Genomic DNA, 25,511 nt, shown 5'->3' on the forward strand with positions numbered 1-25,511 from the left:
TTGGCAAATAAAACCAGTAGTGCCCAGCTGTGCCTGTAATGTCTAATTTAAATCACCAATGCCTTTGATTATTAAATGACGAAAAAAGGGACTAGCGAATACAGGTTCTGTTTTGTTTGCTAACATCAAAATTCTAATCGTTCCCTGGCTAATAGTTTAACTTAAGTACTTTCCCATCAGCCAAAATAAATGAGACATTTCTTTCATTGGAATTTAATGGCACAGCAAAGTACAGGTTGCAGTAACTCTGCCTGTGGATAGAAATGAATTTATATTGTTTTAACAGCTTCTTACATTCTGTGTGATTGAAGTGCTGTCCTACTGAGGACTGGCTGGGCTCCAGGCTGCTATTTTCCTTCCTTCCATCCATGATAAGGGTACACAATTTAATATGAAGCATCATATACACTGTGGACAGAATTAAACATAGCCTTGAACACAAAATTGTTGGGAGAGACAGATGGGTTATTTCTGTGCTGTTTACTGCCCTTTGGCAGCAAGTACTAGATTTTACAGCAGACACCAATGATGCAGGATGGAACGTTTGGACATGCAGTGCCTATTTTGTAGTCACTGACTTAATTACTTACTAAGCCCCAAGTATGGCTTGTAAAAAAGATGAACACACTTCTAGGCAGAGGTCAATTAAGGAAGGGGTCTTGTATCCGTTTGAAGCCTCCCCTGTCCTTACCCTACTACATCTGATAATACGAGACCTCGAACTTCCAGAAAAATTAACTCAAATTTCCTTACTTTGTACAGAGCTCATGTGCTGCCTACCCTGAAATTCACATTTAAAGAATGCATGCTGCCATGCATGATCCCAAATTTTCCTAGCTGATTGCTACTGTTCCTGAGGTCCACCATCTCCTCGCAACCCTACCTTTCTCACTCTCAGTCACCAAAGTCTCCTCCAATTCTCTGTCTTCACTCACCTTAGGGCCACAGAGACACAAACACTTTTTTTGCCTTTTCACCATTCAGCTGTTTGTACCAGCTACTCTGTCATGAGGCCCGAAGTCTCACCATTGTGCTTCTGGGAGACCATGCCTAAATCTCCAGGCTGTTGTTCCTATGGTTGGTACTGATCTCCAACTCAGGCCAGGTTTTCACAGGTGTAGATTACCATTCCATTCCTACACATCTTTAAAATGGACAGAGCAAGCTCCACGTTTCTGGCAGGAGATAGTGTTCACGATTTTCGTCACAGTAGTTGCCGTGTTCTGTGATTTAAATTTGAGCAGGACAGAAAGCCACTTTAGCAGCTCCTGTGAAGTAGCTAAGTGCATAAATCAACTGTGATGATGGCTGGATACATTTCTGGATCTTGAAGACCGCGCAGAACCAGGTGGTGCCCTCAGATGAGGCTGGAAGGATCTGGTCGTGTCCTTCTCTGACTGTCCTTCCTCTGTACCAGCCCATCAGGACCTTGAGACCCTGCTGGTGAAGCAAGAAACCAATTGCCCCTATCTGCCATGCATGAAATAATGTATCAGACCATGCAGGACAGGTGCAGAATGCTAATGTTTAACCAGGCTTGCAATGATCCATTGAAGATGACACTGAGTGCCAGGGAAGCTGGTCCATTCCAGGATATCCGGGCAGTTACGAGTTCTTCTATCTACAGTGAGTGGGAGAATCAAGCTGGTAGTGGATGAGAAGGATGCAGTGGGGTGGGGTAGTTAATGAGACCAGTTTGGGAAGATAGTGCGGGAAACTTACTCAGCCTCCTGGGGAGAAGCCCTCCATGGAACTTGACAAACTTGACACTTTGTCAAAGTATGATATGATTTGGCCCTTTTCTCATTTCATATTATCTCTTAGCTAAACAGCACAGCTGACTGGATGGGTTATTAGGAAACATAAACTGGTTAACATTATTGTCTTCGTATGAAATGTGCAAAGAATGAAAAGTAAAACCAGGGAATTACAGTTATCAGTTAGAATTGAGAGATGTGATGTTGCAGTTTTAATGAAGGCTTGCCATTGAAGATGTCTCCACATTTCAGGATGGTGTATTTCAGACAAGGGTGCACTGCCAGATCTGACTGCATCACAAAGCAGATCTGATGACTGGGCACCTCTTAGCACGGTCAATTAGTGGTTAGCACTGCTGCCTCACAGGACCAGAGACCCGGGTTCGATTCCAATCTTTGGGTGACTGTCTGTGTGGAGGTTGCATGTCCTCCCCACGTCTTTGTGGGTTTCCTAGAAAGATGTGCAGGTAACACGTACTGGCCATGCTAAATTGCCCATAGTGTCCATGGTTGAGCAGGCTAGGCGGGTTAGCTGTGATAAAGTGCGGGGCTATGGGTGAAATAACTCCACACAGGCCGGCGTCCGTCACCAAGTCACCCTTTATTTCCATGTGGAGAGTCCTTGGCACTGATCCAGTTTCCTCAAAGCCAGTTGAGTGAACAGAACATCTGACATTCCTGTTTATATCTGCCAGCCAGGGGTCCCTGATTGGACCAGATTAACAGCCCCCAATCAGGAAAATCATATTTTATGAGGTCCAGTTGGCTGACCTTGTCATAATCACTACATCCTTTCCGCTCTGAGCCCGAGAACATAGGCCAGTTCTTTTCTCTCCCTTCCTAACACATATGCCCAGCTGGGAAAAACATCTAAGGACAATGTTCATGTTCTCGCCATGCTCATTATTGGTCTTTCCTTTTATTGGTTTGTCATCTATATAAATGGTGACCTAGCGTAGCTCTTGTAAAACGTTCTCCATCGTCTGCTAAAAAATTGCACAGGTTGATGATACCCCAAATGGCAATCTCATACATTGGTACAAACTCTTATGGGTATTAATTGTTTCATACTTCTGGGAATCCTCATCTAACCTCAGCGGCAAGCATGCATGGCTTATTTCCAGTAGAGCAAAATACTTTTTAAGCTTGTCTGACATTCCCTTATTTTCAAGTATGAGATGGGTCCTTTTTATCTGTAAGTTATCTTATTCTTTTGTTAATATTCTTTACTGGATCTACTTATAAAATCTCTTCTTTGGTAGTAGAATCGCCAACTTTAAGTACATTTAAGTCATCATTGGACAAGCATATGAACGTACATGGAATAGTATAGGTTAGATGGACTTCAGATTGGTATGACGGTCAGCACAAAATCGAGGGCCGAAAGGCCTGTACTGTGCTGTAATGTCCTATGTTTTATGTTTTTCCTGAATTCTATTCCCAAATTTTCTGTTATGATGCATTTCAAGACTTCCTTTCTCTTTCCCTTCTATATCACATTTATTTTTATAATATTCTTCAATGTGATTCTCTCATTTATTATAATCCACTTTTGAAAAACTTAATTTTGCTTAAAATACTTTATTCAACCTTGACTCAATCGGTAACACACCTCCTTCTGAGGCACAAGATCATGGGTTCAATACCACTCCAGAGCTGGAGTACAAAATTAGAAAGTCAAAAAGACAAAGTCTAAAAGTACAAAACAAAAACAAAGTTGTTGGAAAAGCTCTGCAGGTCTGGCAGCATCTGTGAGGGAAAAAGCAGAGTTAACATTTCGGGTCAGGTGATCCTTTCTCAGAACTGGTTCTGAGTTCTGTTCTGGTTCAGTTCAGAGGTTGGGTAACCGGACCCAAAACGTTAGCTCTGTTTTATCCTTCACAGATGCTGCCAGACCTGCTGAGCTTTTCCAGAAACTTTGTTTTTGTTCCTGATTTACAGCATCTGCAGTTCTTTCATTTTTTTTTTAATCTAAAAGTACAATATTTGAAAACACAACAGTAGATGTAGTAATAACTCAACAATTGTACTGTGATTTTGCCAGACATGGCTGTGGGATGACCAAGGCTGGGAAGTGAATGTCAAAAAGTATTCAATCTTTCAAAACAGCAAGCAAAATGGTAAAAGATGGTGTTCCTTAAAGATTAATTCATTGCAGTAGTGAGAATACAGAGATAATGGCACATGAAATCTCAACGTTGAATCGGTCTAGGCAGAGCTAAGGAGTAACAAGGGTAGAAAACATTACTGAATTGTCTGTAAGCTTCCAAACAATCGTAGTGAGATAGGAGATGGCACTAAATTGAAAATTAGAGATGCAAGCAGCGAAAGTCCTACAGTAATCATAGGTCATGTTAATCTACATATAGACTGGGCCAACCACATTAGCAATAACACTGTAGTGGTTGAATTCCTGGAGTGTATACAAAGTGGATTTTTGGACCAGTACATTGAGGAACCAACTTGGGGCAAATTATCCTAAATTTGGTTTTGTGCAATGAAGGGGTTAATTAACAATCTTGTTGTGAGAGGTCCTTTTGGAAAAAATGATTAGAACATGATAGAAGTTTTCATTGAGTCCAATTTGAAGGTAACAGGTGCATTGGCTACAATAGACAGTAATTTCATGATAAGGCATGGCAATAGGCAGATAATGGGTAATGTTTAATGAATGCATACACTGCAGCAAGTATACATTCCTTTTGGACAGAAGAACTGACCCAACTATTGTCAACAAAAGAATCAAGGATAGTACTAAAGTGGAGTCGTATAAAGTTGCTTGAAAAGAAAAAGAAGCCCGAGGACTGGAAGCAATTTAGAATTCAGTTCAGGAGAGCTTCGGGCTTGTATTCACTAGGCTGTAGAAGAATGAGAGGAGATCCAATTAAGAGATACAACATTCTGACAGGGCTAGACAGACATTATGCAGAGGTGACCTTTCCACCTACTGGTGGGTCGAGAACAAAGGACCATGATCTTAACACAGAGAGTAGGTGTTTTGGACTAAGAGGAGGAAATATTTCTTAATTCAAAAGGGGTGGTGAACCTGTTGATTTCTCTGCCACAGAAGGGCATGGAGACCAAGTCACTGAACATATTTCTGCAATTAACAGATTTCTAATATATAAAGGAGTCAACAGGTATGTATTAAGTGCTTTCAGATGACAGTTGAAAACGTGCCAAAAATGAAAATTGTGACAAAATTTATGTTTTAAAAAAATGACAAATTTAGATTCAGGATAGTGAGGTAGGCTACAAACAGGAAGTATAGACTTGGAATATTTTGAAGCTCCTGAGTTTGACTGGATGTGGTCAGTATTTTGCCCCAGGGACCTCTTCTTTACAAATAACATCACGAAATTGTATATAGCATAAAAGGAGGGCATTTAGCTCACTATGTCTGCATTTAGCTTGCTGAAATAACTATCAATTTAGTTCCACTTATGCTGCCCTTCCATTTAAACATCAGCACAAGAGGATTAATATAAAGTTTGCTGATGTTACTATATTGGGCAGCTTGGCAAACAGTGCAGAAAATGGAGGACACTGCAGGAGGTCAAAGGCAGTTGTTTCTAAACATATTACAGCTCTTAAATTTTCACAATGCATACTGATAAGAAGCTTGCATTCTCCTGAATGCCACTTAGATGGCTTGTTGCCTGTCAACATGAATTTAGAAATTCTCACTTCAGCTGTTTCTTTCAGTCAGCACATACCAGATGTGAAGGCACTCAGTTCTCAGCACTCCCACTTAATAAACTGACCTGGGTGTCCAAGGAGACTTTTTCTTTCTGCCACCAGTGTGCAAATAGGCACAGCCCACGAAATGATAACAGATTGTTTCCAATGAGTTAGGTTTAAAATGCAAAGGAAAATCGCATTTGAAAGTTGATCACGGTATTGAACTGGTAACTCATTTTTAGCTCATTTGCTTTTCACAAGAAGTGCAGTTTATGGCATCAATTCACTTTCCAGTTTTGCTCCACAGTCAGCAAAGCGTCAAGTAGTTATTAGAAGCCACAGGAAATTCCATGCAGTTCACTGTTTGTGTCTGGTATTTTACTTAACCATACCTGACATCACATGTATTATTTTATTTGAAAAATAAAACTTCTCTGAGAGAAAAACAGTGTTCTGTTGAAAGAAATTAACCCTTGGGAAAAGTGGAGCCAAGGCTGGACTTCCAGATTTGGGTGACACAGTGGCTCAGTCATTAGCACTGCTGTCTCCCAGGGCAAGGGCCTGAGTTTGATTCCAGCCTTGAGTGATTGTCTGTGTGGATTTGGTACATTTTCAATGTGTCTGCGTGGGATCCTCTGGGGGCTCCAGTTTCATCCCACAGTCCAAAGATGCACAGGTTAGGTGGCCTGGCCATGCTGAATTGCCTATAATGTCCAGAGATGTGCAGGCTAGGTGGACTATTCATAGGAAATGCACAGTTACAGGGATAGAGTGGTGGTGGAAGAGGGGACAGTTCTGGGTGGAGGAGGAGGGGACAGTTCTGGGTGGAATGCTGTTCACACGCTCAGTGTGGACTCAATGGGCCAAATGGCCTGCTTCCGCACTGTAGGGTTTTTATGATTCTATGAACAAAATGCCTGAGCTGCTTTGGGAACTGTATCCCTCAATGAGTAGAAAGTCGCTAGAATGTAGATCTAGATAATTTTTATTTCACACTGTTCACCTTAAAAAGTGTGATCTATTTCTAAAAACCAAAATGTGGCCAGTGCTCATTATCCACCCAGGCCTGATTAAAGTCACGTGCAATATTTAGGCAGTTTTAGAGTGATATGACTGTTCACAATCAAGAAGAGAACATATCAATAACTTCTAAATAGTACATAGCATTAACTAAAATTAGGCTCCCTTTAAATTAAATTTCACATTTGATTAAAATGCTACAAGACTTTGGATACTGACAGCAACAGACAATGCCATAATAACATGGCAACCAATCTGGCAAAGCTTTACAATGGAGCTTTTTAGATAATGCAACTGACTTATTCTCAAAAATGTGAATACAGAAATATCTATTTATAAGTGTAAGCATTTTGGTACACAGGCTATGAACGTCACACTTAAATAACCTTGTTTTGATTTTCTAAAACTTTTATATATTTATAGCTATGGTAACTGAGACTTTTTGCCAAAGAAATCCATTGTGGTGCAAGTATGTACACATTTGACATGTCAAACTGTGAAGTAAAATAGCATTGGGAAAAATGGGAACACAAGAATCTGTTGACAAGAATATTAACCAAAGTGCTTTCTCCAGATTAATCATTTGGACTTGGACTGCAGTAAGGTAAATTCCAAGTTGGATTGACTACAATAAATGAATTACTTTCAGATGGAAGCCAAAAACATCCCTATGGTGTAGAAGCCAATACTTGCTGACAGTGCAAAACTCTTGAAGCAGCACATTTATTATAATGTGGCAGGATGTTTTCCACTCTATTGGCACTGAACATAGAAAAGTACAGTGCAGAAACAGGCCTTTCAGTCCACCATGTTTGTGCTGATCATGATGCCATTCTAATCTAATTCCGCCTGCCTGAACATGGTCTGTATCCCTTGATTCCCTGTCTGTTCATGTGTCAGTCGAAATGCCTGTCAAACATTGCTACCATATCTACTTCTACCTGTTCCTTCGCAGCATGTTCCAGGAACCTAAGAAAGCAACCCAGTATTTCCTATCATTAGTTGAATTGAAAATGTTTTAACAATTCTAGATTGATGCTCAGATGACGGACTGCTTGCATAGGAGGGCCTGCACATAGAAAAAATCAACAGATCATGAGGAACACAAGATATTTGACCAGTTTGCGACTGCACTGCTGAATTTCCCAATAAGCAGACACTTCCTGCCACCAACTTGCTCCAAAGCAATTACTCAATGAGTTAAACGCTATTGTAGAACAAAACGGCACTGTTCTAACAAGTACTGATTTGTCTGCAAATGAATGGAACAACAAAAATTTAGATTGTGCAGGAGTGATTTAAAGTATTTTTACTTTAGAGACGACAAGAAGTGACTTGCTTGTATCATTGACAACCTTGAAGGAATTTTCCAATACCTTTTAATAACGATCAGCAAATATCTTAAGCAAATTATTTTACATACATCATTAAATACAGCATGTTAGCCATCACAAATTAAGTGTTTAATGTAATTTGTTGCAATTATAGTTTAGTAATCAAAGTAATTACAGCACACGATCAACTTTAAAACAAGGCCTTGGTGGGCCTCAAGATACTGCGCTGATCTCCTCACATATCTGGATGATATTGAAGCTTTGCCGTGGGTCTAGAGGAGGGCCACAAGGTTAATTCCCAGCTTAAATCATAATTACCTAGATTGACTAAAGAGCTGAGTCTCTAAAGGAATGCAGTTTTAGAGTGATTTGAGTGAAATTTCTAAGAAGGGATTAGATAATATTGGTGTAGTTTTTTTTCCAATTGAATAGATAAGGGTGAACCGCAGGACTTTCCTAAATGATATACAATGTTAGGAGTAGCTAGATGTTAGGATGTTTGTTCTGTTAGAGTCATAGTCCTACAATATGGAAACAGACCCTTGGTGACCTCAAGTACAGGTCCCAATACATACAAAGTGTGTAAATTCTCTGAAAATCTTCAAGCAACAGCTTGATCAAATTCCAGTTGGGAAAATAATCGTCTCACAGTATTTAGGTTACAAATATTAAATTAATAAACTTAAGAGTGAGCTCTTGGATTGTAGTTTGATTGTTCAAGTGGGCTGGAGAGGTATTTTCCAAATTATCCATTTAATTGTTCTGGGTATTTATCCAATTTTTGATCTCTCCCAGGGAGACTACATAGCTTCCAGGTAGAGTAACCAGTGCACAAGGTATCAAAACTGCTTAGACAGACTGGATGACTATGAGGTCATTCCATGTCTCTTTCGTCTTCCTGCAATGCTATATCCTCTTAAGTACCAATTATGCATGTAAGTTGTTATGGAGAACAGAAAATACCAGATGAAGTAAGAAACCTATTAAACCTAAGTCAATCAACATAATTTTTCACTAGAAAGTGCGTGCTTTAAGATATACGAACCTAAAAACTGGATAAGGAATAGGACATCCACCCCCAGCTTAGTCTCCATTCATTAAGATCATACTGATCTACAACCTCAGTTCTACTTACCTCATCAGATATCCATATCCTTTGATTTCCTTAGATTTCAAAATCAATTGATTCCATTCTTGAATATGTTCAATGAGACTATTCCACTACACCTAGGCTCTTCAGCAAGGGATATTTACCTCTCAACATCAGCCTGATCATGTTCCATCAGAATCCTGTGTTTCAATGAAAATGCCTCTCATTTTTTGATTCCACTCGAGCTCTCTGAATGGGACACCCCTCTCAATCCAGGAATCAATTCAATGAATTTGTGTTGCAATCTCTCAGGCACAAACACTCCTTCTCGGATTAAGTCATCAAAGTTGTTTGCACTACTTTGGTGCAGTCTCACCAAAGCCATGTGAAATTACAGCAAGACTTCCTTACACTTATACTCCAATTCCCTCCAATAAAGGCAACGGATCTTTTGCCTGCTAAATTGATTGGTGTATCTGCATGCTAGCTTTGTGTTTCATATATAAGGACAATTAAAGAACGCCGACATTTAAAAGGTTTAGAAAATTCACAACGCTTTGGGTGAAGAAATTCCTCCTGACCTCAGTCCCACATCTGCTTCCCTTTAGTTTGAGGCGAGTTTCACCTGCTTGCGGGAACAGCCTCCCTGCCTCCACCTTATAAGATTATGAAGGGAATAGATATGTTTCTATAAGATCTCCCCTTAGTCTTCTGAATTCCAATGAGTACAAACTCCACCTACTAAGGCACAGGAGTGGAATGAGCTGCACAATTCTTAGAGAGCTGGCACAGATTGAATATCTTCCTTCTGTGTTCTGAACATTCCATGATTTTATCTTTACCCCTTCACACAGCCTTTATGTCCTCCTCACAGTCCGCCTTCCCATTTAATTTGACATCAGCAGCAAACTTATATAAATTAAACTCAGTCCTTTCATCTAAGTCATTAAATCTAGATTGCAAATAACTGCAAGTACTTTGTAGATAGATAAAACTACATTTTAACCCTGAAAGCTATATCACCTGATCATGATCCTGTGTACAAACAAATGTTAATATTTGTTTCTCTATTCATTTGTCGGATGTGGGCATCGCTGGTTGGCCAGCTTTTCTTACCCATCCCTAGTTACCCTTGAGAAGGTGGTGGTGAGCTGCCTTCTTGAACTGCTGCAGTGCACTGCTGTGCGTTGACCCACAATGCTGTCTGAGGATCTTTGGTGACGGCAGTGCATCTTGTAGATAGTGCAAATCGCTGCTACAGAGCATTGGTGATTGAGGGAGTGGATGCTTATGGATGTAGTGCCAATCAAGTAGACAACTTTGTCCTGGATGATGTCAAATTCCTTGAGTTCTTTGGGGCTGCACTCATCCAAGCAAGTGGGGAGTATTCCATCACACTCCTGACTTGTGCCTTGTAGATGGTGGAGAGATTTTCAGGAGTCAGGAGGTGAGTTACTTGCTGCAGTATTCCCTGCTTCTGGCCTGCTCTTGTAGCCACTGCATTCATGTGTTGAGTCCAGTTGAGTTTCTGGTCAATGATAACCCCCAGGATGTTGATAGTGGGGGATTCAGTGAATGTAACACCATTGAATGTCATGGGATGTTGGTTAGATTGTCTCTTATTCACAATGGTCACAGCCTGGCATTTGAGTTGTGCAAATGTCACTTGCACGTTGTCAGCCACGTTGTCCAGATCTTGTTACATTGGAACACGGGCTGCTTCAGCATCTGAGTAGTCACGAATGGTGCTGAACGTTGCACAATCATCGGCAAACATCCCCATTTCTGAACTTATGATGCTGCGAAGGTCATTGATGAAGCAGTTGAAGATGCCTGGGTCAAGGACACTACCCTGAAGAACATATGCAGAGATGTCCTGCAGCTGAGATGATTGACATCCAACAACCATGACCATCTTCCTATGTGTCAGGTATGATTCCAGCCACCGGAGAGTTTGCCCCCGATACACATTGATACCAATTTTGCTAGGGTTCTTTGATGCCACACTCAGTTATAAGCGGCCTTGATGTCAAGGGCTGTCACTCTCACCTCACCTCTGGAATTCAACTGTTTTGTCCATGTTTGACCCAAGACTGTAACACGATCAGGAGCTGAATGGACCTGGCGGAACCCAAACTGGGTGTCACTGAGGAGGTTATTGCTGAGTAGGTGCTACTTGATAGCACTGTTGATGACACCTTCCATCACTTTACTGATGATTGAGAGTTGACTGATGGGGGGGGGGGGGGGGGGGTGTAATTGGCTGGGTTGGATTTGTTCTGCTTTTTGAGACATACTTGGGCAATTTTCCACATTACCGGATAGATACCAGTGCTGTAGCTGTACCAAAACAGCTTGGCTCGGGGAGCAGCAAGTTCTGGAGCACAAATCTTCAGTACTTTTGCTGGAATGCCGTTTGGACCCATAGTCTTTGCAGTATCCAATGTCTCTACCCGTTTCTTGATATCATGTGGAATGAATTGGATTGGCTGAAGACTGGTATCTGTAAAGTGGGAACCACTGGAGGAGGCCGAGATGCATCATTCACTTGGCACCTGTGGCTGAACATTGCTGTGAATGCTTCAGCCTTATCTTTTGCACTGATGTGCTGGGCTCTTCGATCATTGAGGATGGGGATATTTGTGGAGCCTCCTCCTCCAGTGAGTTGTTTAATTGTCCATCGCCATTCGTGACTGGATGGGGCAGGAATGCAGAGCTTAGATCTGATCAGTTGGTTGTGGGATCACTTAGCTCTGTCTCTGCTTTCGCTGTTTGGCATGCAAGCAGTCCTGTTTGGTGGCTTCACCAGGTTGTACCTCATCTTCAGCTATGCCTGGTGCTCTCCATTGAACCAGAGTTGATCCCCTGGCTTGATGGTATTGGTTGAGTCATGGGTAGGCTGGGCTATGAGGTTAAAGAATGTGCTAGATTACAATTCTGCTGCTCTTGATGGCCTATAGCATCTCATGGGATACCCAGTCTTGCGTTGCTAGATCTGTGTGAAGTCTGTTCCATTTAGCATGGTGATAGTGCCACACAACACGATGGAAGCTGTTCTCAATGTGAAGGTGGGACTGCATCTCCACAAGGACTGTGCAATGGTCACTTTTACCGATACTGTCGTGGACAGATACATCTGCAGTGGCAGATTAGTGAGGATGAGGTCAAGTATGTTTTTCCCTCTTGTTGGTTCCTTCACCACCTGTTGCAGAACCAGTCGAGCAGCTATGTCCTTTAGGACCCGACCAGCTCGATCAGTAGTACTGCTGCTGAGCCACTCTTGATAATGGACGATGAAGTCCCCCAACCAGAGTACATTTTGTGCCCTTGCTATCCTCAGTGCTTCCTCTAATTGTTCAACATGGAGTACTGATTCATCAGTTGAGGGAGGACAGTACATGGTAATCAGCAAGAGGTTTCCTTGCCCATGTTTAATCTAAAGCCATGAGACTTCATGGGGTCCGGTGTCAATGTTGAGGGCTCCTAGAGTATAGACAATAGACAATAGGTGCTGAAGTAGGCCATTCGGCCGTTCAAGCCAGCACCACCATTCATTATGATCATGGCTGATCATCCACAATCAGTATCCCGTTCCTGCCTTATCCCCATAACCCTTGATTCCACTATCTTTAAGAGCTCTTTCTATCTCTTTCTTGAAAGTATCCAGAGAGTTGGCCTTCTGGGGCAGAGCATTCCATATATCCACCACTCCCTGGGTGAAGAAGTTTCTCCTCAACTCTGTTCTAAATGGCCTATCTCTTGTTTTTAAACTGTGTCCTCCGGTTCTGGACTCCCTCACCAACGGAAACATACTTCCTGCCTCCACAGTGTCCAATCCCTTAATAATCTCATACATCTCAATCAGATCCCCTCTCATCCTCCTAAACTCAAACATATACAAGCCCAGTCCCTCCAATCTTTCAACATATGATAGTCCCGCCATTCTGGGAATTGACCTCGTGAACCTACGCTGCACTCCCTCAATAGCCAGAATGTCCTTCCTCATATTTGGAGACCAAAACTGCACACAATACTCCAGGTGCAGTCTCACCAGGGCCCTGTACAGCTGCAGAAGGACACCTCTGCTCCTATACTCAATTCCTCTTGTTATGAAGGCCAGCATGCCATTAACCTTCTTCACTGCCTGCTGTACCTGCATGCTTGCTTTCACTGACTGATGTACAAGAACACCCAGATCTCATTGAACTTCCCCTTTACCTACCTTGGCTCCATTTAGACAGTAATCTGCCTTCCTGTTCTTGCCACCAAAATGGATAATCTCACATTTATCCACATTAAACTGCATCTGCCATGCATCCGTCCACTCACCTAGCCTGTCCAAGTCACCCTGTATTCTTATAACATCTTCCTCACATTTCACACTGCCACCCAGCTTTGTGTCATCAGCAAATTTGCTAATATTACTTTTAATGCCTTCATCTATATCATTAATGTATATTGTAAATAGCTGCAGTCCCAGCACCGAACCTTGTGGAACGCCACTGGTCACTGCCTGCCATTCTGAAAGGGACCCGTTTAACACTACTATTTGCTTCCTGTCAGCCAGCCAATTTTCAATCCAAGCCAGTATTTTGCCCCCAATACCATGTGCCCTAATTTTGCTCACTAATCTCCTATGTGGGACTTTATCAAAGGCTTTCTGAAAGTCCAGATATACTACATCCACTGGCTCTCCCTTGTCCATCTTCATAGTTACATCCTCAAAAAATTCCAGAAGATTAGTCAAGCACAATTTCCCATTCACAAATTCCATGCTGACTCTGACCTATCCTATTACTGCTATCCAAATGATTCATAATTTCATCTTTTATAATTGACTCCAGCATCTTTCCCACCACTGACGTCAGGCTACCCAGTGTATAATTCCCTGTTTTCTCTCTCCCTCCTTTCTTGAAAAGTGGATCAACATTAGCCACCCTCCAATCCGCAGGAACTGATCCTGAATCTAGAGAACATTGGAAAATAATTACCAATGCGTCCACGATTTCTAGAGCCACCTCCTTAAGTACCCTGGGATGCAGACCATCAGGTCCCGGGGACTTATCAGCCTTCAGACCTAACAATCTATCCAACACCATTTCCTGCCTCATATAAATTCCCTTCAGTTCATCCATTACCCTCGGTCTTTCAGCCACTATAACATCTGGGAGATTGGATCTGTCTTCACTAGGGAAGACACAAGCAAAGTACCTATTCAACTCTTCTGCCATTTCCTTGTTCCCCATAACAAATTCACCCATTTCTGTCTTCAAGGGCCCAATTTTAGCCTTAACCATTTATTTTCTTTTCACATACCTAAAAAAGCTTTTACTATCCTCCTTTATATTTTTGGCCAGTGTGCCATCATAACTCATTTTTTCTCCACGTATTGCCTTTTTAGTTATCCTCTGTTGCTCTTTAAAACTTTCCCAGTCCTCCGGCTTCCTGCTCATCTTTGCTATGTTATACTTCTCTTTTATCTTTATACAGTCCTTAACTTCCCTTGTCAGTCACGGCTGCCCCCGCCTCCCCTTAGGATCTTTCTTCCTCTTTGGAATGAACTGATCCTGCACCTTCTGCATTATATCCAGAAATACCTGCCATTGTTGTTCCACTGCCATCCCTGATAGGGTATTGTACCACTGAACTTTGGCCAGCTCCTCCCTCATAGCTCCATAGCTCCCTTTGTTCAACTGCAATACTGACACTTCTGATTCTCCCTTTTCCCTCTCAAATTGCAGATTAAAACTTATCATATTATGGTCACTACCTCCTAATGGCTCCTTTACTTTGAAGTCCCTGATCAAATCCGGTTCATTGCACAACACCTGATCCAGAATTGCCTTCTCCCTGGCAGGCTCCAGTACCAGCTGTTCCAAGAATCCATCTTGGAAGTACTCCACAAACTCTCTCTCTTGGGGTCCAGTGCCATCCTGATTTTCCCAGTCTATCTGCATCTTGAAATCCCCCATTACAACTGTAGTAATACCTTTGCGATATGCCAATTTCAACTCCTGATTCAACTTACAGCCTACATCCAGACTACTGTTTGGGGGCCTGTAGATAACTCCCATTATGGTCTTTCTACCCTTAGAATTCCTCAGCTCTATCCATACTGACTGTACAGCTCCTGATTCTATGTACCCCTCGCAAGGGACTGAATATCATTCCTCACCAACAGGGTAACTCCCTCCCGACTGTCTACCACTGTGCTGCCACCTCTGCTGGGGGAACAGGATGTATCCAGGGATGGTGGTGGTAGTGTCTGGGACATTGTCTGTCAGGAATGATTCTGAGAGTATGACTAAATCAGGCTGTTGCTTAACTATTCTGTCAGACAGCCCTCCCAATTATAGCTCTAATCCCCAAATGTTTGTGAGGAGGACTTTGCAGGATTGACAGGGCTGTTTCTGCCATTGTCTTTTCCGGTGCCTAGGTCAATGCCAGGTGATCCATCCAATTTCATTTCTTTGAGACTTTGCAGTGATTGGTACAACTGAATGGCTTGCTCGGCCATTTCAGAGGGCAATTGAGAGACAACCACATTGCAGTGACTCTAGGGTCACATGTAGGCCAGACCAGGTGAGGATGGCAGATTTCCTTCCCTGAAGGACATCAGTGAACCAGATGGGTTTTTCCAACAATTGGCAATGATTTCATGGTGAGCAGCAGATTCTTAATTCCAGACCCTTTCTTAAAAAAAAGGACTATTGAATTCAAATTCCATCAACTGCCATGGTAGGATTCAAACCCAGGTCCCCAGAACATTAGATAATAAAATGTGAGGCTGGATGAACACAGCAGGCCAAGCAGCATCTCAGGAGCACAAAAGCTGACGTTTCGGGCCTAGACCCTTCATCAGAGAGCTGCAATGGGAGAGAGATTCCCTGAGGTTGGTCCAGAGGGAGGAGGGTAACTTCTTCAGGTTAGGCATCCCTGGAAGAGGCTTCGCAGTGAGGTTAAAATAGTATCAGAGATAATGGGAACTGCAGATGCTGGAGAATTCCAAGCTGTGTTCATCCAGCCTCACATTTTATTATCTTGGAATTCTCCAGCATCTGCAGTTCCCATTATCCCCAGAACATTAGCTGGGTTTCTGGAATAACAGTCTCGTAATAATACCACTAGGCCATAACCTAACAAAATTCATAAGGCTCTAAAAACAAAATTGAGCAGCCACTAATTGGGTAACTTGCACAAGATAGTTTATGGGAGGTCAACTTGTGAAGAAATTCCTTAGGTATACTCCTTTACTTGGATATCTGCTGCAATCCGTTGCTCTCTCCTGCAACATCCTTTCTGCTGAAGCTCCCCCAGCTCTAATGGTGGCTGTATTTTAGCCTTAATTTTGAACCTGGAAGTGCATATCTAACAAGATTGTGCAGTGAATCAAGACAACAGCTCAACGCACTGTCTCAAAAGCAATTAGAGATGGGCAATAAATGCTATCCATGGCAGTGATACCCATATCGTATGAAACAATAAGTTAAACAGTTTAATCAGCCACTGTGCTTTCCCTGCCAATGCCCACTCACTAGACTCCTCAGGGAGCACTGGACCTTTGACCCAATTTTCCCTTCTCAAAACTGAGCAAATCTATGCCAGATTACTGAAACCAGAGGCCCCAGAAATTCATACTTTATCAGTCTATTTACAACAAATGCCATTTTCTCCAGGGCTGAAATATGGTGGACTGTGGCCTAGCAATCGAATGAAGTGGCACCATTCTAATGCCTGCTTGCAATTTTCCCTGAGGTTGGTGTTTTCATTAAGGTGGATGGATTTCTGAATGTTGAGTGTATCATGCCAGCTAAGTCAATTTGTGAACCTTGGCTATACTCAATCTCAAGTCAGGAACCTTTTGGAAGTCATTTTAAAAGGACTTGATCACTTCAAACGTAATAATTACACACTGTTTGAGGAGTTAAATGTTTTTAAATGCAGCAATTGATCATAGGGCTTGGTCCTGTCTTTTCACATCATATGCTGTGAACATATGAAGATGATGCACATTTTTCACTTTTTAAAAGGAGCATAGAACGTGGATAGTTTACCAGGACAAAATGGAGTCCACAAAGTCAGATGACTTCTGTTGTGGTTTCTGCACAGACGTGGACATACATGTCTGAACACATCAATAGAAAGTCACTTCAAATGCAAATTAGCTAACCTGTTACTATTATGTGGCTATTCACTTCAGTTGAAGAGACTTAAAGTAACAATGGCTATCAGATGTGCCAGCCCACGCGGAAGGGATTAGAGGCTACTTGTGACAAAAACGTTGAAGGGATAGTATGCATCTTTTACTGTGTGACCAATTGCTTCACAATCAGGCTATACTGTGAGCAATGACAAGCAATTATTATAGTTCTCATGTATCAGAGACTGACTTGAGATAGGAAATACCTCATTAATTCCAAGAACAGCCAGAGAAGGCAATGTGGAACGAGGAACTCAGAAAGGAGAGATCTCGTCCTAAACGTTAATGAGCTCTGTCTTGAAAAGTCATCTCAGTCAGAAAAGTGGAGTTTCTCTTCTGCCTGCAGTTTACAAGTTGGTAAAATCAGTTGGTAAAAGCCATAAACCTACTTTGGCTTGAATTAAACCATTGCTAATTCATCACCAGAAACCTCCAACCATTATTTTCCTTTCAGCATACCTAAAGAAAATATTCAGCCCTGAAACAATTCCAACAACCACCTTGAAGAAACAGAATAACGATGATGTTTAATCACTTAAAGGTATGAGTGCATGCTACCTCTTTTCTGTGATCGCCTTTTCTTCTCTGTGGCTATGCAGATAACTGGTGCATTTCTGTTGATATTATGTTCTGGGTGTACTACAAAACAAACTTTTTATCCTTTTTTTAGCATGCCAGAAAGCCTACTTTATATCTGTTCTTTAAAACTATTGTAGCCATTGTTTTAAATCAAACACTTTTTTTTCAAAAATATATCTTATGGCCAATCGGGAGGTCAGAACAAGGAGAAAGACTCCCATGCTTGTCACTTGCCAACAGATCTTAGAAGTTAAATGACTATTAAATCGATCACCACTGTGTAAATGTTCACATGCATTAGATAAATGGATGCAGTGGATAAAGTACACAAGTATTTAACACTATGGAAATCTGATTATATAGTGGTATCTGGACACTGTGATCTGACTTTTACATTGATTTAAAAGTTTTAATTTGTTCCACTGATAGTTTCATGAACAGATAATAGGATTAAATGGCATGAAGATAATTTTGAATGGCTGTTTATTTTGAAATATTAATGTGAGAATATTCTTCATGAGACAACTGACTTAACTGAATTAATTTTAATTAATTTTTGTACACGTGAAATGTATTTTCCAGAAACAGCCCAACTCGAGCTTCCTGGCTTTAAAGGGGAATCTGGCCCATGTCTGAAATTCTGTTCCAAAATTCCTGGACATCAAGGCTACAGATCTATACTGGACTAGTCTGTAAAAATTATTTGCCATATCCCTGACCTGCCATTTTATTGTATCAAATTTGATAGTATTTTCAATGTTTACAGTCCTTCCCATACGGCAGCAGTTCCCTGCTGAGCTAATGACTGGTCTTTACTTCTCGTGTTGTTTCAGCTTCAGCAACTGTCCAATTCTGGTCAGAATTTCAGTTTCGTGGATCAAAGGACCATTTCTGGATTTAACAGTTATCCCAACGTCGCTGTTTGTTTTTCTTTCCTGGAATCAATTCTGCACACCTCTTTCCTCTGAATATCTCCAGCAGTGCATTCTTCACTACTCTATATCCAAATAACATCAGGACTTACTTCACAAAAAGGAAAATAAATGAAGTATAACAGAGAGGATGCATTTAGCTTAATATTGCTGTGATTCTTAAAAGAAAATAAAGCAAAACGACTGATAACAATTTGTCGGCTGTGTTTACTTTCAAATGATTCAGGTTTACCTTTGCCACTACTGATACAATAAGCTGCACTTAAATAGCACATTTAATATCATGAGGATTTCCAAGATATTTCACAGGACAGCGATCAGACAATAATTGAATAAAGGATATTTTTTCCTATTCATTTTTTTATGGGATGTGGGTGTCGCTGACTGGCCAGCATTTCCTGCCCATCCCTAGTTGCCCTCGAGAAGGTGGTGGTGAGCTATCTTCTTAAACTCCTGCAGTCCTCCTGCTGTGGGTTGACCCACAATGATATTTGGGAGGGAATTCCAGGATTTTGACGCAGTGACAGTGAAGGAACGATGATGTATTTCTAAGTCAGGATGGTGCATGACTTGGAGGGGAACTTGGAGATAGTGGCATTCCCACATGTTTGCTGCCCTTGTCCTTCTAGGTGGAAGTGGTTGTGGGTTTAGAAGGTGCTGTCCGAGGATCGTTGGTGACTTCCTGCAGTGCATCTTGTAGATAGTACACACTGCTGCTACTGAGTGTGGATTGTGGAGGGAATGAATGCTTGTAGATGTCGTGCTAATCATGTGGGCTGCTTTGTCCTGGATGGTGTCAAGCTCCTCGAGTGTGGTTGGGACTGCACTCATCCAGGCAAGTGAAAAGGATTCCATCACACTCCTGACTTGTGCCTTGTAGATGGTGGACTGGCTTTGAGGAGTCAGGAGATCAGTTACTCACTGCAGTATTCCCAGGTTGGGATGCAGGCAGCAGAATTTATTTTCTTTCATGTGATGTGGGCATCATTGTCCAGGCCAGTAATTCCTGCTCATTCCTAATTGCCTTTGAACTGAGTGGCTTGTAGGGCCATTAGAGATAGCTATTAAGATCCAAATACACTGCGAAGAATCTGGAATCACATATATGTTTGACAAGGTAACAGAAGAATTCTCTCTCTTACAGAGATATTATGGAACTAGATGGTGCATGGCAATTGACGATAATGGTCATGGTAGCCATCAATGAAACAAGTTCAATATTCCACATTTTATTAATTGAATCTAAATTCCACCAGCTGTCATTGCTGGAACTGATCAGTTTTCCTACAGCATTGCCCTGGGCCTCAAGATTACTGGTCCAACAACATAACCAATAGATCACCATCTTCCCCAAGAGGAAGAAAGGCTGGCTCAGTCTGACAGTATCAAAAGAATTGATGATATCAACAGATGGGCTTAGCCAGGAGTGGAGTTTAGTGATGTAATTGAGCTGATAATATGGGGTCTTTGTGCAGGAGAGATTGTGGGATTGGAAGTTCAACTCTGTTAAATAGGACACCAAATAAACCTAGTACAGCTGCTAACAGTAACCAGGGAGGAGCCTAGAGCGAATAGTTAGGAAACTAAGTTTGTAGAAGGGCCTGAAGGCAATGTTTTGGCCTTTTTAATGTTAATTTGTGAAGATTGCTTACCCGCAGCAATCTGATAACACAGAGGCAGCATTGAAAGAGAGCCTGGTGAGCTAGATTTAAGTGTCATCAATGTACATGAGGATACTGAGGTCGTCAGATGATTTCTCAAGGAATAGCACAAAGTAAGAAATTTTAAAAATGCCCATGGATAGATTCCTGGGAGAATGGAAAGGTAATGCTCTTCCTAGGCACTGAGTCCTCACTTGGCTCATCATCTCACACACTGCTCACTTCCAGGTATCCTTCCTCTTCTTCTCCCACTGGAAATTATCGCTCCTCTAATCACAGATTTCTCTCTCATGCTCACTACTGCTCCAGTGCCAGCTCCACCTTATCCTGTTATTGCTTGCTGTCTTTGCTTTTGTAATTGGGGTTTACTGCTCAGCCCATGAGCTGTTATGAGTAGCCTGTTTTTCAAATGTGCAGTACAGTCCTGATCACTGCATTTGAAAACCGTTCTCAAGATTATGAACAGCACATCAGGAAGTGATATTTGCACATAAAAATAAAGAAATAAATAACTCCTTTGAAAATTAACTTGACCCCAAATGCTAAAACAAAACGCAAATGAGATAATATAGTACATTCAGAAAATAAAGTTTGCATTTTAAACATTAGCACATAGAAGTCACAAACATAAATATTTGTTTTAAATGACTTGTAGAGTGTTATTTTTGTTATAATAGAGTGGTGGTTCCAGCCAAACTTTCCAAATTCCCCTGGGGATGGAAGGTTGTGCATAGCCCCTCTCCACTCCACTAACCTCCTCACTGCCCCATACACTGTAATCATCACTTTAACACCCTTCCTGTCAAACATTTCATCCCCGATTCTCAGCAGTCCATTTTCCCAAACTCCTCCAGTGACCCCTCTTCTCAATTCTGCTATCCCCAGCCTTATTTGCTCAATATTCAGCAGCTCCTCTTTCAAATCTCCTTACCCTACTCATTCAACAGTGCCTATTCACAACTTCTGTCTCCCATTACTCACTCCTGAAACCATTTTCTCAAACTCCTCCCCATCACACAACACTTTCTCAATCATTAGCCCCTCTCTCCTTCCCCACCTTGCTTCACAGGCACAGATTAGAAGATCCAGAGTATCAGGGCTGGGTAATGGCTTGGTGGTGTTGTTAATGGACTAGTATTCCAAAAGGTCCAGCTGATGTTCTGGGAACCTGAGTTTGAATCTACCAAATCTAAATGCTGAAGTTTAAATTCAACAAAAATCTGGAATTAAAAGTGTAATGAGTGTCATAAAAACCCATCTCATTCACTAATGGCTCACTTTTGAAAGAGAAACAGCTGTTCTTACCTGCTCTGGTCAATATGTGACTCCAGACCCACAGCAATGTCGCTGATTCTTAACTCTGAAATGACCTAACAAGGCACTCAGTTATATCTTTTGTATCCATCTCCTTAACATCCACCTCCCACAGTATTTAGTTCTGTTACAAAAATGAATTTCACTTTTGACATGTATTTCAATCTAGAAGAAAGGTATATTTCTACAACCAACTGCGAATAGAAACGAACGTTCGAAGGATGTGGCAATTTGTTGGATTACTCTTAGATTCTGACAATGGAATTTCACGCTTGGCCAATAAAAAGTCAACTTTAACAAATTAATCGACCTGCCAAGCAGCCCCACAATTCTCTTGCACAATGTCCATTGAGCAGCCTGTAAGCAGCTTGCTAGATCCATGCACACATATCAATTTGCAGACAAGGTTCCACAATTAGCAATGCTAAATCATTTGTTTTAAGGAAGGTTGGAAGGTGGGGCTCTCTTGTGGCACAGTGGTAATGTCTCTACCTCTGAATGAGGAGGCCCAAGTTCAGGTGTCACCTAGTCCATCTCTGAAAAAGGTTATGTGTATTAAGGAACATTGGTTAAAGTTTTACATATTCTTCAATGGGATATAGGATTGTTGGGCACATAAGCATTTCTTGCCCTCCCTAATTGTCCAGAGGACAGTTAAGAGTCAACCACACTGCTGTAGATCTGGAGCTGCATGTAGGCCAGATCAGGTAAGGATGGCAGATTTCTTTCCTCAAAAAAAACATTAGTGAACCAGGTAGATTTTTAAAACAATTAGGCCAGCTTTGTAGTGAATTAAAAATTCACCATTTTCCCTGATGGATTCCAACCAATGCTCCAAAAGCAGAAATTTATGTATTTATTTTTAATGTATTCATTTTGTGGGAGGTGGGTGTGACTGGCTGGCCAGCATTTATTGCCCATCCTTCATTTCCCTTGAGAAGATGGTGGTGAGCTGCATTCTTGAACCACTGCAGTCCACCTGCTGGGGTTGGCCAACACATCATTAGGGAAGAAGTTCCAGGAATTTGACCCAGCGACAATGAAGGAACAACAATATATTTCCAAGTCAGGATGGTGAGTGATTTGGAGGGGAACTTGGAGCTGGTGGTGTTCCCATGTGTCCAATGCCCTTGTCCTTCTACATGGAAATGGTCGTGGGTTTGGAAGGTGCTGTCAGAAGATGTTTGGTGAATGACTACAGTGCCTCTTGTAGATAGTACACACTGCTGCTACTGAGCACCGGTGGTAGAGGGACTGGACGCTTGTGGATAGAGTGCCAATGAAGCGGGCTGCTTTGTCCTGGATGGTGTCAAGCTTCTTGAGTGTTTTTAGGGCCACATTCATCCAGGCAAGTGGGGACTATTCCATTACACTCCTGACTTGTGCGTTGTAGACAGTAGACAGGCTTTGGGGAGTCATGAGGTGAATCACTCTCCGCAGTATTCCTAGCCTCTGATCTGCCTTGTAGCTACTGCATTTATGTGGTGAGTCAAGTTGAGTTTCTAATCAATAACAACTTCCAGGATCTTGATACTGGGAGATTCAGCGATGGTAACAACATTGAACGTCAAAGCGCTGTGGTTAGATTGTCTCTTATCGGTGATGGTCATAACATTCACGCCACACAGGTTATTTGCCACTTATCAGCCTAAATTGGATATTGTCCAGCTCTTTTTGCAATTGGACATGGACTGCTTCAGTGCTTGAGGAGTCATGAATGGTGCTGAACATTGCGCAATCATTGACAAACATTCCCAATTCTGACCTTATGATGAAGGGAAGGTCATTGATGAAGCAGCTGAAGATGGTTGGGCTGAGGGCACTACCCTGAAGAACTCCTGCAGAGATGTCCTGGAGCTGAATGACTGACCTCTAATAAACATGACCACTTTCCAAAGTGTCAGGTATGACTCTAACCAGCTGAGAGTTTGTCCCCAATACCCATTGATTGCAGTTTTGCTGTGATCTGTGATACCACACTTGGTCGCATGCAGCTTTGATGTCAAGGGGTGTCATTCTCACCCCATTTCTAGAACCATGTTTGAACCAAGGCTGTAATGAGGCCAGGAGCTGAGTGGCCCTGATGGAACCCAAACTGGGTGTCACTGAGCAGGTTATTGCTGAGCAGGTGCTGCTTTATTGTAGTGTTGATGACACTTTCCATGGCTTTACTGATGATTGAGAGTTGACTGATGGGGTGGTATTTGGCCAGGTTGGATTTGACCTGCTTTCTGAGTACAGGACATACTTGGGCAATTTTCCACATGACTGGGTAGATACCAGTGCTGTAACTGTACTGCAACAGCTTGGCTAGGGAAAAGGCAAGTTCTGGAGCACATGTCTTCAGCACTATTGTCCGAATATTGTGAGGGCCCATAGCCTTTGCAATAGCCAGTGCCTCAAACTGTTTCTTGATATCATATGGAGTGAATTGAATTGGCTGTAGACTGGTATCTGTAATGCTGGTGGCCACTGGAGGAGGCCGAGATGGATCATCCATTCAGTACTTCCGGCTGAGATTGCTGTGAAAGCTTTGGTCTCATCTTTTGCACTGATGCGCTGGGCTCTTCCATCATTGACGGTGGAGATGTTTGTGGAACCTCCTCCTCCAGTCTGTTGTTTAATTATCCATCACCATTCACGATCGGATATGGCAGGACTGCAGAGCTTAGAGCTGATCCATTGATTGCGGGAGCGCTTAGTTCTGTCTATCACTTGCTGTTTTTGTTGCTTGGTGCGCAAACAGTCCTGTTTGGTAGCTTCACCAGGTTGGTACCTCATCTTCAGGTACACCTGGTGCTGCTCCTGGCATGCGCTCCTTCACTCTCCATTGAACCAGTGTTGATCCCCCAGTTTGACGGGAATGATTGTGCTGGAGTACAATTCTGCTGCTGTTAATGGCCCACAGCGCCTTATGGATGCCCATTCTTGAATTGCTAGATCTGCTTGAATTGTCCCATTTAGCAAGCCACACAACACAATGGAGGTTATTGTCAATGTGAAGGTGGGATTTTGTCTCCATTAGGACTGTGGGATGGTCACTCTTACTGATACTGTCATGGACAGATGCAACTGCAGCTGACTGTTAGTAAGGATGAGATCAAGTATGTTTTTCCATCTTGTTGGTTTCCTCACAACTGCCAGAGACCCCGTCTAGCAGCTATGTCCTTTAGGTCCTGACCAGTTTGGTCAGTAATACTGCTGCCAAACCACCTTTGGTGGTGGACATTGAAGTCCCCCACCCACAGTACATTTTGGGCCCCTGAAATTCTCAGTGCTTCCTCTGAGTTCAAAATGGAGGAGTACCAATTTGTTAGCTGAGGGAGGACAGTATGTGGTAATCAGCAAGATGTTTCCTTTCCCACGTTTAACCTGAAGACTCCAGATTTCATGAGGTCCAGAGTCATTGTCGAGGATTCCTAGAACCACTCTGTCCTGACTATATATCACAGTGCTGCCACTTCTCCTGGGTGTATCGTGCCAGTGAGATCGGATATAGTAGTAATTGGTACAACTGAATGGCTTGCTAGGCCTTTTCAGGGAGCAATTGATAGTCAACCACATCACCATGCCTCTGGAATCAAAATGTCAGTCAGACAAGGTGAGGGGGGGCAGATTTCCTTCCTGAAAACAGCATAAGTGAACCAGATGTGTTTTCCCCCAATAATTGACAACAGTTTCATGGTCACAAGTAGATTCTTAATTCCAGACTTTTTTAAAAATATTGAACGCAAATTCCACCATCTACCACAGAAGGATTCAAACCTGCATCCCCAGAACGTTATCTGTAGTAACAGTCCAGCGATGATAACATTAAGCTTTCGCCCTCCCTGCAACTTGGATGGTGCAATGATGTTACCACTCACTGTTTCCCCACTTCTAACGAACACTACCCCTATCCTTTCCACAAATGTTGTCACGGAATCTTACAGATATCCATCAA

The 25,511-nt window shown here is 42.1% G+C and overlaps 1 protein-coding gene across 2 annotated transcripts in view; it reads right to left on the bottom strand.

The window, feature by feature from the left end:
* Nucleotides 1–25,511, bottom strand: part of LOC125463010 (mitogen-activated protein kinase 13-like) — a 78,709-nt gene that overhangs the window by 52,057 nt on the left and 1,141 nt on the right. The gene's annotated exons all lie outside the window — the stretch shown is intronic.

The sequence above is a fragment of the Stegostoma tigrinum genome, chromosome 21 (assembly GCF_030684315.1).
Source record: "Stegostoma tigrinum isolate sSteTig4 chromosome 21, sSteTig4.hap1, whole genome shotgun sequence".
Lineage (NCBI taxonomy): Eukaryota > Metazoa > Chordata > Chondrichthyes > Orectolobiformes > Stegostomatidae > Stegostoma > Stegostoma tigrinum.